Below are 14,021 nucleotides of genomic sequence, written 5' to 3'. Positions count from 1 at the left end.
AAAACATGGAAGAATTAAGCTTGAACGGGTCAGAACTGAAAGTCAAAGCAAAAGTCAAGCTTTTGCGACTTTCGGTTATAATCTGCCCTTAGACTATTAATTGTCGGATTAGGACTGATAAAACATGTTTAAATAATCATTACCAAGTCATTAGAATATTAAAATATAATTTTGAACCTCTGGTTTATTAATTAGAATCATTTTTGTCATTTCTGTCCAGTTTGACTTTTTGTCAAACTACTTTGACCCGACATTTAATCAGTCAAACGAGATAATTAGGAGACACCCTTTTAAGGGTTAATCACCTATACTAATGTGGTTTCATAACCACTTTCAATTTGATCAGTGGTTAAGCCACATGTAATTAAAACAAAAGTCAAACTGATTATACACTAAGTTTGACTTTTAAGTAATTAGGCTAAATTAAACAACTAAATAAGTAATTAGAAGCTTACTAATGGTCCTAGCAATCTTTTCTACACTTGTAATCCTCTTGTTACTGCTGAGAACTCCAGAGCAAGTCCTTAATGAAGTTGTTGCAAATGATGTGCCAAGAACACTACATAAGTGTCTCTTATATAGGAAATTCCAAGTGTCTTGATTACTTCCAGGTGGATTTACGACATTATAGGATCACCCCAGGTGTCCTAGATGAGTTATAAACCGACTTATGGCTTCTAGAAATCGATATGACCGAGAAAAAGGCGGTGGAACAGGCCCAACCCGCACCTGGCAGTAGTTTGTTGTATCTCGCAGTCTCTCGCGGGCCGCGTAAGACTTAAGAGGTGTCTTACGCGGGCCGCCTGGACCGAGTTTACTGGTTAAGCAAGTTTTAAGGTTGGCAGTTTTAGTCCCTGATTGTTTTTAACCCCATTTAACCTCATTGTTGACATGTAGGGCCCTTGTATTCAGTAAGTTAGTGTTCCATGATGAATAAAATAACTTCGTTAGGCTCGGGTTCGTTAAATACCTTCATAAAAGCAAGTTTCATCAAGTTGACGCTTTTAACCCAAAGTTTGGAAAACATGCTTAACGATCTCGGAATTACGTAAAATTTTTACCACATATTCTCAGGAGCATATTTGAATATTACGAAGCCTCGGTTTCGTTAAAAGGCCATTCAGAGGTCAGAATTGACATATTGACACTTTTAACCCTTGTAATTTATAATCTTCCGATTATTTTCACAAACGGCTTCGTATATCCAATCAATCCCCCATTTAAGAATATTTTCTTCACGTGTGCTCATTCAGAGGCCCAAGCTTGGCATGTTGACACTTTTAGTCCTTTCGTTTGCATATTTTCATTCTTTGTCAACTTTAGTCACTTAAACTCAATCTTTCGCATGATCGGAGTTTAGGACACGTGTCTATGTATAATTGGACATGTTTTTACGTGGTGTTACATCCTCACCCCCTTAAAAGAAATCTCGACCCCGAGATTTACTGGAATAAGTGAGGGTACTTCTGTCTCATAGTGGACTCAACCTCCCACGTATACTCGGGACCTCTACGAGCGTCCCATTTAACCTTTACTATAGGTACATACTTCCTTCGAAGCTTTTTGACTTGTCGATCCTCGATCGATATAGGTCTCTTAATGAACCTCAAGCTTTTTATCAACTTGCACGTCTTTATGAGACATAGCTAGAGATTCATCGGCTAAACATTTCTTGAGATTATAAACGTGGAACACATCATGAATTCCACTCAGCTCCTCTGGCAATCTTAGCTTATATGCTACACTGCTGACACATTCGATGATCTCGAATGGTCTGATATATCTAGGGCTCAGCTTGCCCTTTTTACCAAAGCGCATCACACCTTTCCAGGGTGACACATTTAATAACACTTTATCGCCTACTTCAAACTTTAGAGGTTTTTGCCTCTTGTCAGCATAGCTTTTCTGCCTATCTCTGGCAGCTTTTAGGCGATCACGAATCTGGACAATCTTGTCCGTAGTTTCAAGGACTATATCAGGTCCTGATATATGGGCTTCTCCTACTTCTGCCCAACAGACAGGCGTTCTGCATTTCCTACCATATAATGCCTCAAAAGGCGCAGCGTGAATGCTGGTATGATAACTATTGTTATAGGAGAACTCAATCAATGGCAGGTGGTCATCCCAACTACCACCGAAATCAATAACACATGCACGAAGCATGTCTTCCAAAGTTTGAATAGTACGCTCACTCTGACCATCCGTCTGGGGATGGTAAGCAGTACTAAAATTCAAACGAGTGCCCAAAGATTGTTGCAAACTTTTCCAAAAGTGAGAGGTGTATCTAGTATCTCTATCAGAGATAATAGCCACTGGTACTCCATGAAGAGCTACAATCTTATCGACATACAACTGGGCTAACTTATCGGAGCTATGAGTCTCCTTGATAGGCAAGAAATAAGCTGACTTCGTCAGTCTATCAACTATAACCCATATAGTACCATTTCCATGCCTCGTTTTAGGTAACTTGGTTATAAAATCCGTGGTTACCATTTCCCATTTCCATGTGGGAAGTTCTGGCTGTTGTAGAAGACCTGACGGCTTTTGGTGTTCAGCCTTATCTGGGCACATGTCAGGCACTTAGCTACACGAGTGGCAATAGATTTCTTCAAACCTATCCACCAATAATTTGCCTTTAAGTCTTGATACATCTTGTCACCTCCCGGGTGAACCGAATACTTGGATTTATGGGTTTCCTGAAGGATCACATCCCGAAGTCCTCCTTGAATAGGAACCCAAATTCTACCGTTCACTCTGAGGATTCCATCCTTCCCAGGTGTTAACTGTTCAGTAGTTACACCTAGCTTTTCATTTGGAAGATTAGCTTCCAATATAGCATCTTTCTGTGCAGCTAATAGTCTTTCATTCAGACTATTCTTCAACTCAATACTCTTGGCATTGATCCTAATTGGTTTAACTCTTTCCTTTTGGCTTAGAGCGTCAGCAACCACATTCGCCTTACCCGGATGGTAGTGAATTTCGCAATCATAATCATTCAAAGTTTCCATCCAACGGCGTTGTCTCATATTGAGCTCTTTTTGGTTGAACAGATGTTGGAGACTTTTGTGATCCGAATAGATTACACATTTTGTTCCATATAAATAGTGTCTCCATAACTTTAGTGCGAATACAACGGCACCCAATTCCAAATCATGGGTGGTGTAATTCTTTTCATGCACATTTAGCTGTCGCGATGCATAGGCAATTACATTGCCCCGCTGCATAAGTACACACCCCATGCCAGTGTGTGAAGCATCGCAGTATACAACAAACTCTTCAATTCCTTCTGGTAAGGATAAAACCGGAGCATTGCTCAATCTTTGCTTTAGAGTCTTGAAAGATTCCTGCTGCTTGGGACCCCAGACAAATTTTACATTCTTGCGGGTTAAGGAGGTTAATGGTGCAGCTATTCTTGAGAAGTTCTCAATGAACCTTCGATAATATCCTGCTAAACCCAGAAAGCTACAAATTTCCGTAGGTGTCTTAGGTGCTTCCCAATTCATAACAGCCTCTACCTTGGCAGGATCTTCTTGAATACCTTGTTCACAGACAACATGTCCAAGGAACTGGACCTTACGAAGCCAAAATTCACATTTGGAGAATTTGGCATACAACTTCTCCTGTCGAAGCAGTCCTAAAATACACCGAAGGTGCTTTTTATGCTCCACTTGGCTACGTGAGTAAATAAGTATGTCGTCTATAAAGACAATGACAAACTTATCTAAATATGGCTTGCAAACTCTATTCATGAGGTCCATAAATGCTACAGGCGCATTAGTGAGCCCAAAAGGCATCACTAAGAACTCGAAATGTCCATACCTCGTTCTAAATGCTGTCTTCAGAACATCTTCAGTTCGGACCTTGAGTTGATGATACCCAGATCTCAAATCAATCTTTGAGAAATAACTCGCTCCTTGGAGTTGATTAAACAAGTCATCGATCCTGGGTAAAGGATAATGATTCTTGATCGTTACCTTATTCAGTTCACGGTAATCAATGCATAAGCGCATTGATCCGTCCTTCTTTTTCACAAACAGAATTGGAGCTCCCCAAGGCGAAGAGCTGGGCTGAATGAAACCTTTTTCCAATAATTCATCCAGTTGAGTTCTGAGTTCTTTCATCTCGGTAGGCGCTAGATGATACGGAGCTCGTGCAATAGGCGCAGATCCTGGAAGGATGTCTATCCTGAATTCTACTTGCCTCTCAGGAGGTAATCCAGGTAACTCGTCAGGAAAGACATCAGGATACTCTAAAATAATTGGAATGTCCTCAATCTTCGGCTTTGGATCATTCACAGTCACTTGTGCCATGTAAATGACACATCCGCCCTTCAAACACTGGGATACCTTGAGAATAGACACATTACTGGGCAGCCCGTACTGTGTGTCTCCTTGGATAGTGACTGATTCACCGGAGGGGGTTTTGATACTGATAAGCTTTTTATCACAGGCAATTTGGGCTTGGTTATGCGACAACCTATCCATGCCTAAAACTATATCTAAACCAGCCAATTTCATTGGCAGGAGGGACAGCGGGATAGAATGGTTCTTAATGGATATGGAACATCCATCAAGAAGAGTTGAAGCTGATTCTAAGGTACCATCAGCGAGTTCTACCTCATACTTTATATCTAGAGTCTTAATAGGTAAATTCAACAACTTACAAAACTTATGATCTACGAAGGATTTATCAGCACCGGAATCAAATAAGACTCTAGCATAAATATTATTGATGAGGAAGGTACCTGTTATGACGTTATCATCGGTCACCGCTTCCCGTGCCTGCATCTGAAACACCCTGGCATTGTTCTTCTTAGCCTCCTCAGGCTTCTTCGCATTCTTGGGGCAATTGGTCTTGATGTGCCCCTTCTCATTACAACCGTAACAGGTTGCATCCTTTATATTCCGGCACTCGACAGACTTGTGCCCCATTTTCTTGCAGATCCCACACGGTTTGGCCTGTGGGTCCCGGTTGCACTTGCCGAAATGCCTTTTGTCGCAAGTCTTACACCTGGGCTTATCACCAGTTTGCCCTTTTCTTGGAACCAGAGTTCCCCTTTCCTTTCTTGTTTGAATGAGAGGACTGATCATCCTCTCTCTTCCTCTTCCCTTCTTCAAAAGTTTTCTTCGCCCTGCTCCTCACAATATCCAAAGTGAGGGATAATGATAGATCCACAGCGGATCTATAGGTGGTTGTCTTTGAAGCCTTCACATTCCCCTTAACTTCAGGGCTAAACCACCAATAAAACGCGCAATGCGCTTGGGCTCAGGTGTGACTAGATACGGTACAAGCCTCGACATGGAATTGAAACTAGTCACATAGGATCTACAGTCTAGATCCTTCATCACGAGGGTGAGAAAATCAGTCTCTATACGCTCCACTTCATGCTGAGGACAATAAGTGTCCTTAACCAGATCAACAAACTTCTCCCATGAAAGATTATACAATTGCACTTTCCCAATGGACTGTACAAGTGCTTTCCACCACGTAAGGGCATCGCCCTTAAAAGATTGGGATACAAACATAACTACATCTTCCTTAGCGCATCCGCTAATATCTATCACCGTTTCCATCTCATCTAACCACTTCATACAGTCTATCGCCCCTTTTTCTCCTGTAAAGTCTCTTGGCTTACAGGAGACAAAATATTTGTAGGTACAACCCTTGGCATGTCTAGCGGTAGGCTCAAGAACAACCTGCTTCTTGGGTACACTACCCTGGTTACACGAGTGCATGGACTCACTTTTCCTGTGAGTATGTGGTTGAGAATGGGTTTTCGAAAGATTTTGAGACCGAACAAAACTCGGCTCTTTAAACTTAGCCTCTACCGCTTGAGAAACTGCAGCAGTGATCAAAGCTTACAGTTCGGCACAAGTAATGTTGATTCTGGTGTTGCCCTCTGTTGGATGAATGTTTGCTTCATCTGAGCCAGCCATTTCTGGATGCTATAATATAGACAATAATAATATTTTAAATTACATATAGATTCATCGCATTGATGATCCAATGGTCATGGTATTATTAAACCATTTAGACCATTTCAAATCATAACTAAAAGTTAATAGAATGCATTATTCTTTACATTATTAGGCAGGGGAAGGATAGAAATTTCACAACTGCCAATGTCGTAAAAGACATTTTATTCATTATTAAACTCGTCTCGAAGGACATTTAAATAGCTTAGGAAGCTTGTCACAAGGACGAGTTAAGATCTATTTAACGATCTCTAAGATTAGTGATCTTTTAAGGGTTGAACAAAGTTCATCGCCTTTTTGACAAGAAGTTTATAAATTGTACTTTCATTGCCATCTTTACACCTTTGCTTTAAAAGCATGCATCTCAAATGGATGTCTTGGTGTATACATCATATTGATGTTTACGAGCCACGATTCGCATTGATCATTGTCACGACCCCCGACCCACCCTGGACGGAATCGAGTGCCGTGAGCAGTCCTGTGGTACCGGTGATTATTTTTGAAAAACATTGCAGCGGAATTTTCATCAGGACCATGAGTTAGGAAAAATATCAGAGTTTAGAAAATACCGGATTTGATTTAAATAGATGGGATAAATCCCTATTTTGAAAAGATAAGTTTTATTTTATAAAACAATATTTCTTTAATAAGCCATTTCTTGATGCCTTTCAGTGCCGTATCCAGCCTTATGATAATTACCTGAAACATGTTTGAAAAAGGTTTTGTCAGCGGGAATGCTGAGTGAATTCATTCCATTTTTATACAAATATATGGTTATACCTTACAGTATTAAGGTTTTATATTTATTTGCATTTACCTTATTCAATCAGTATTTTGTCACATAATAGCAATTCCAATATAACAGCAATAATATCACTCATTGGTTTACTTTCATCCAATAGTGAATTAATCAAATAACTGTACTTTACTGTTATTCAATTTATCTATCATTAGGCAATTCCTATGACTGGGTCATATCACTGTTGATAATTCTTTCAACTAGTGACTCTGACCATATCACTTGTTTATAACACTGTTGATCATTCTTTCAACTAAGGTTTTTGGTCATATCGCTGTTGATCATTCTTTCAACTAGCGATTCTATTCATGGCACTGTTGATCATTCTTTCAACTAGTGCTTCTGGTCATTATCACTGTTGATCATTCTTTCAGCTAGTGATTCTAATTATAACACTGTTGATCATTCTTTCAACTAGTGTCTCTGGACATTTTACTGCTGATCATTCTCTCAGATAGTGACCTTGGACATAATGATGTTTTATTACTTTGTCAATTATATTATTTCTAGCACGAAAGCATGCAATCCAGAATAATGACATTTTATGTCAACTTATTATAACTTATCAAAATATGTTAATTCACTAATTGTAATATCATGATATAGTAACCTGACTGCAAATAGAATGCATTATACTTGACTTTATTATGGTATCTGCCATTTAGATTTATACATAATAATTTAATGTTAAGAATAATATTAGTTATAATTGTGGTCATGCTAACTTTCTGGGTAATAGTAACGAGATTCAAATAATGTATAATACCTTCCATACCAGTAGTTAAAATATAATAACTTAATCACTGTAAGTATAACTGGTAACCATTTAGGATTTTAGAAATCAATTTGCAATATAATTGTTTTTACGAAAAGGTGATAAAACTATGATAAAAGAGTATGGACTCACAAACGGTGAGAAAAGAGAAATGAACTCACAGTGCAGATTTCTACGGGCAAAGTTTAGTCTACAGATAAGCCTTGATGTATTGCTGATTCAATTTAAGCAGAGTCTAGTCTATTGATTAGCCTTTTTATCCTAAGTTTAATAACAAGCACACAATTCTGGGTTAATGATCAATACAACAGTTAAGATAATTTACGAGATCAAATTCTCCCAATGAATGACCAAGTGCAATACTTCAACTCATTTATCGTATTAACGACAAACGACAAAGTATAATACTATAACTCATTTATCGAATTATCGACAAACGACAAAGTATAATGCTTCAACTCATTTATCGAATTATCGACAAACGACAAAGCATAACCCAATGTGGGCGGCACTTAGACATTCTTTGGACATATTGATCCCGGAAATGAATCGTAATAGCGATCGAGTTATTACCCCGATTGCGGCAGCGTTTCGTGATTTGTGTGTTAATTGTGGTAAACAGAGCATAACTCCGTGTATAATTCGACTTTTAACGTCGATTTTGTGCCAGAATTCAAGTCCCAACCTCTACTATTTATACACGAAATTTGACCCTGTCGCGTAGCGCGAGGGGTACCCCCCATGGGCGTCGCGCTACGCGAGGGGTAACCTAGTTTCTATAGGTAGCCACGTTCCTAACTAGGCTTGCTGAGTTGATGAAATTGTAAAATTCAAAACAGCCAGCAAGTTATTTAGATAATCGTAACTAGGGTTTTGCCCCCCCTGAGTTTTAGGGCCCTGATCCTGATTCTGATTGTTCTGGAAATTTTAGGGTTAGTGCAGAATTACTTGGGTTTCTCAATTAGGGTTTCCTTAATAGCTAATTACCATCCTAATTATGGTTTTTAGTGACAGTTGTTACATCCTCCCCACCTTAATAAAAATCTCGTCCTCGAGATTTGGGTTATGATATTTCTGTTAGATTTATGTCATAATTTAGTCAATGAAACTGGATTCTTTTAAGGTAAATGACACAGAGTCAAATTTTGTGAATACTAGTTGTATCAGTAGGGGTTTAAAAAAATTCAACTGAAATAGTTCAAGAAATCGATGACCACTGAATGAGATGAAATGATATAGTTTTGAATGGGACTAGGTTCAAGTCAACAGATATATGATCAAATAGATATCTGTTTACAGTTAGTGAAATGACTTTTTAGAATAAAATTCATGATCAAAAGAAAACTTACTTTGATTGGCAACTGAGGAAAACTCAGAATCAATAAGGTCAGAAATAATGGCACGAAGATCATTGTTAATTATTGAATCATAAGAGAAAAATCAGTGTGTTGACATTGCAAGGATATATTGGAATGAAATAAAGTTTAGTGTATCATTGTCTTAATACACAATTATATCAAGATTACTTTCATATGATGAGTCAAACGAAAGACATACGTGGTTTTGAATGGTTCGTATGATTAGGATTAGCCCAAGCTACAAGTTTGTAACGACTCCGCAAGGTGTCGTAATGATTGGAATAATTTCAATAGTTACGGTGCTCGAACAATTTTACCGCATAATCAACTGAAAGTTTAGATGAAGAAAACTTGGATATTTATTTCAAATAGGACTTTCAATTGATGATGAAAAAAACCAAATGAATTATTATAAAATTTTCGATGATAGAAGAAACGTTTAAGAAGTACACCGGAACATGATACGAATTTGTGTACTTTTATCTTAACACATAGTTGTATTAAGATTGGTTAAGAATATGAACCAAAAATTAAAATTCGTATATTAGGAGTGAAATTGAAAATAGTTCAAGCTATAAATTTATTATGACGCCACAAGGTGTCATAGTGATTGAAATAGTAGCGGTGAATGAAACGAGCTTCACCATGATGTAAATCAAATGAAGTAAATCCGAATGTTTCAAATAAATACATTAGGATTTTGGATTGAAATTGAAATGATCAAAGATGATAAAGCAATAAAGATTGCGAAGCGCTCGATAGATACACGGAAATATGAAATGAATTTGTGTATCATTATCTTAGCACACGATTGTGTTAAGATTGTTTTGATAGAATAAATCAAAGTGATTCAACATGAATGAATAATTAAACCCGTATGTAAGAGGTGCAACAAGATTAGCACAAGCTTCAAATTTGTGAAAACGTCACCACAAGGTGATCGTGACCAAATAAATGATTCAACGAAAGTGAAAACCAAACAAGTTTGGTATGGATCTGAAATAGAGGAAATATTTGACGGAATGTATTTATTTATGAACTTTTATTTGTACTAGGGTCAAATAATAACTTAACTTAGATATATATCAGTGACTACGTCTGGAATCATCTCTACTTCTTGTGTAGTAAGTGCGTATGCTAGCGCGTTCTTCTTAGCTCCGTTTGTTGTTCTAGCCTTGTTGTCAGACGCTTTGGTTAGTTTTGGGCAATACGGTTTGATGTGTCCGGTTTCCCCGCAATTGTAACAGATGTTAGTTTTCCTTCTGCACTCTTCCTCTGTGTGCCCGGTCATCTTGCAGAAGTCACAGTAGGGTGTGTTCCTAAAACGACATCGTCCTGAATGCGTTTTGTTACTATTTCTGCAGATAGGTTGCTTCAATGACGGTTCAGTTTCTTTCTTCTTGAGTTCTTGGGAAATTTTCTGGGCTAATTCTTTCTTCTTGTTTTCTTCTCTTGTGCGGATTAGTCCATCTGTCAGCATGTTAGCTAGTTCAACTGCTTCCTCAATAGTCTGTGGTCTAACGGCCTTGACTATGTCTCGGATTTCGCTAACTAATCCCCAAATATAACGAGAAATTAGTACGGGTTCTGGCGAAGCCAGAGTTGGTACCATTCTTGCATATTCGAAAAATGTTGTCGTATATTCACGACAATTCACATCTATCATTTTATGATTTAGGAACTTGTTAGTTATTCGTTCCTTTTCATAAGGAGGACAAAATTTTCTTTCTACTACTTCCTTGAATTTGTCCCAATTCATGGTATAAGCCATGTCACTTCCTTTTGCCTGAAGAATGGTATTCCACCATTCTAAGGCTTCTTCCTTAAAGAGGTTAGATGCATACATCACCTTATCTTCTTTGGCACATTTGCTGATTGTAAGAACAGCTTCCGTCTTTTCCAACCATCGTAGAGCAGCCGTGGCACCTTCACTGCCCGCGAACTCGGTTGGTTTACAGGCTAGAAATTCTTTGTAGGTACACCCGAGAGTCATCGCCTTCTTCTTCTTAGGAAATGGGGTTTTGATAATATCATTATTATCATTATTGACACTATGGTTAAAACTATCGTCACGGGTATGCTTACTGCTCATAGCTTTGGTGGGTTCTATGGGATTTTTAACAGCTTTAATTATTAAAGGTAAAGCATTAGCTATTCCTTGAGCTATTAGATTTTCTATAGCATTTTTATCCAAAGGATTTTCATTATTAGCATGAACTTCTGGATTATGTGATACTTCATTCGACATCTGGATTGCAAATATTTTCACTTATTAATATCACAAAATAATTAAAACAAAATAATACCTCCAGGATATTATATGTGCATATTGACATATACATATTCATGTATAACACATAAGTTAATTTGTATTAATTTTCTAACTTTATTGTTTAGGTATTAAAGAACACCTAATTAGCTTAAACAAGTGGCTTAACTTATACTAAGGCATCTTTTCTTATTCAACCTTTGAATATTATCAGATGTGCTACCAGTTAATAGCAATCTCCTAACTCTTTTATTTAAGTTTAAATATTATTATCACAACACTTATAGGATCAAAATAGTGGCTTAGCTCTGATACCACCTTCTGTCACGACCCCCGACCCACCCTGGACGGAATCGAGTGCCGTGAGCAGTCCTGTGGTACCGGTGATTATTTTTGAAAAACATTGCAGCGGAATTTTCATCAGGACCGTGAGTTAGGAAATATATCAGAGTTTCGAAAATACCGGATTTGATTTAAATAGATGGGATAAATCCCTATTTTGAAAAGATAAGTTTTATTTTATAAAACAATATTTCTTTAATAAGCCATTTCTTGATGCCTTTCAGTGCCGTATCCAGCCTTATGATAATTACCTGAAACATGTTTGAAAAAGGTTTTGTCAGCGGGAATGCTGAGTGAATTCATTCCATTTTTATACAAATATATGGTTATACCTTACAGTATTAAGGTTTTATATTTATTTGCATTTACCTTATTCAATCAGTATTTTGTCACATAATAGCAATTCCAATATAACAGCAATAATATCACTCATTGGTTTACTTTCATCCAATAGTGAATTAATCAAATAACTGTACTTTACTGTTATTCAATTTATCTATCATTAGGCAATTCCTATGACTGGGTCATATCACTGTTGATCATTCTTTCAACTAGTGACTCTGACCATATCACTTGTTTATAACACTGTTGATCATTCTTTCAACTAAGGTTTTTGGTCATATCGCTGTTGATCATTCTTTCAACTAGCGATTCTATTCATGGCACTGTTGATCATTCTTTCAACTAGTGCTTCTGGTCATTATCACTGTTGATCATTCTTTCAGCTAGTGATTCTAATTATAACACTGTTGATCATTCTTTCAACTAGTGTCTCTGGACATTTTACTGCTGATCATTCTCTCAGATAGTGACCTTGGACATAATGATGTTTTATTACTTTGTCAATTATATTATTTCTAGCACGAAAGCATGCAATCCAGAATAATGACATTTTATGTCAACTTATTATAACTTATCAAAATATGTTAATTCACTAATTGTAATATCATGATATAGTAACCTGACTGCAAATAGAATGCATTATACTTGACTTTATTATGGTATCTGCCATTTAGATTTATACATAATAATTTAATGTTAAGAATAATATTAGTTATAATTGTGGTCATGCTAACTTTCTGGGTAATAGTAACGAGATTCAAATAATGTATAATACCTTCCATACCAGTAGTTAAAATATAATAACTTAATCACTGTAAGTATAACTGGTAACCATTTAGGATTTTAGAAATCAATTTGCAATATAATTGTTTTTACGAAAAGGTGATAAAACTATGATAAAAGAGTATGGACTCACAAACGGTGAGAAAAGAGAAATGAACTCACAGTGCAGATTTCTACGGGCAAAGTTTAGTCTACAGATAAGCCTTGATGTATTGCTGATTCAATTTAAGCAGAGTCTAGTCTATTGATTAGCCTTTTTATCCTAAGTTTAATAACAAGCACACAATTCTTGGTTAATGATCAATACAGCAGTTAAGATAATTTACGAGATCAAATTCTCCCAATGAATGACCAAGTGCAATACTTCAACTCATTTATCGTATTAACGACAAACGACAAAGTATAATACTTCAACTCATTTATCGAATTATCGACAAACGACAAAGTATAATGCTTCAACTCATTTATCGAATTATCGACAAACGACAAAGCATAACCCAATGTGGGCGGCACTTAGACATTCTTTGGACATATTGATCCCGGAAATGAATCGTAATAGCGATCGAGTTATTACCCCGATTGCGGCAGCGTTTCGTGATTTGTGTGTTAATTGTGGTAAACAGAGCATAACTCCGTGTATAATTCGACTTTTAACGTCAATTTTGTGCCAGAATTCAAGTCCCAACCTCTACTATTTATACACGAAATTTGACCCTGTCGCGTAGCGCGAGGGGTACCCCCCATGGGCGTCGCGCTACGCGAGGGGTAACCTAGTTTCTATAGGTAGCCACGTTCCTAACTAGGCTTGCTGAGTTGATGAAATTGTAAAATTCAAAACGGCCAGCAAGTTATTTAGATAATCGTAACTAGGGTTTTGCCCCCCCTGAGTTTTAGGGGCCCTGATCCTGATTCTGATTGTTCTGGAAATTTTAGGGTTAGTGCAGAATTACTTGGGTTTCTCAATTAGGGTTTCCTTAATAGCTAATTACCATCCTAATTATGGTTTTTAGTGACAGTTGTTACATCCTCCCCACCTTAATAAAAATCTCGTCCTCGAGATTTGGGTTATGATATTTCTGTTAGATTTATGTCATAATTTAGTCAATGAAACTGGATTCTTTTAAGGTAAATGACACAGAGTCAAATTTTGTGAATACTAGTTGTATCAGTAGGGGTTTAAAAAAATTCAACTGAAATAGTTCAAGAAATCGATGACCACTGAATGAGATGAAATGATATAGTTTTGAATGGGACTAGGTTCAAGTCAACAGATATATGATCAAATAGATATCTGTTTACAGTTAGTGAAATGACTTTTTAGAATAAAATTCATGATCAAAAGAAAACTTACTTTGATTGGCAACTGAGGAAAACTCAG

This window comes from Helianthus annuus, chromosome 9 (assembly GCF_002127325.2).
Source record: "Helianthus annuus cultivar XRQ/B chromosome 9, HanXRQr2.0-SUNRISE, whole genome shotgun sequence".
NCBI lineage: Eukaryota > Viridiplantae > Streptophyta > Magnoliopsida > Asterales > Asteraceae > Helianthus > Helianthus annuus.
This window is presented reverse-complemented; position numbering follows the sequence as displayed.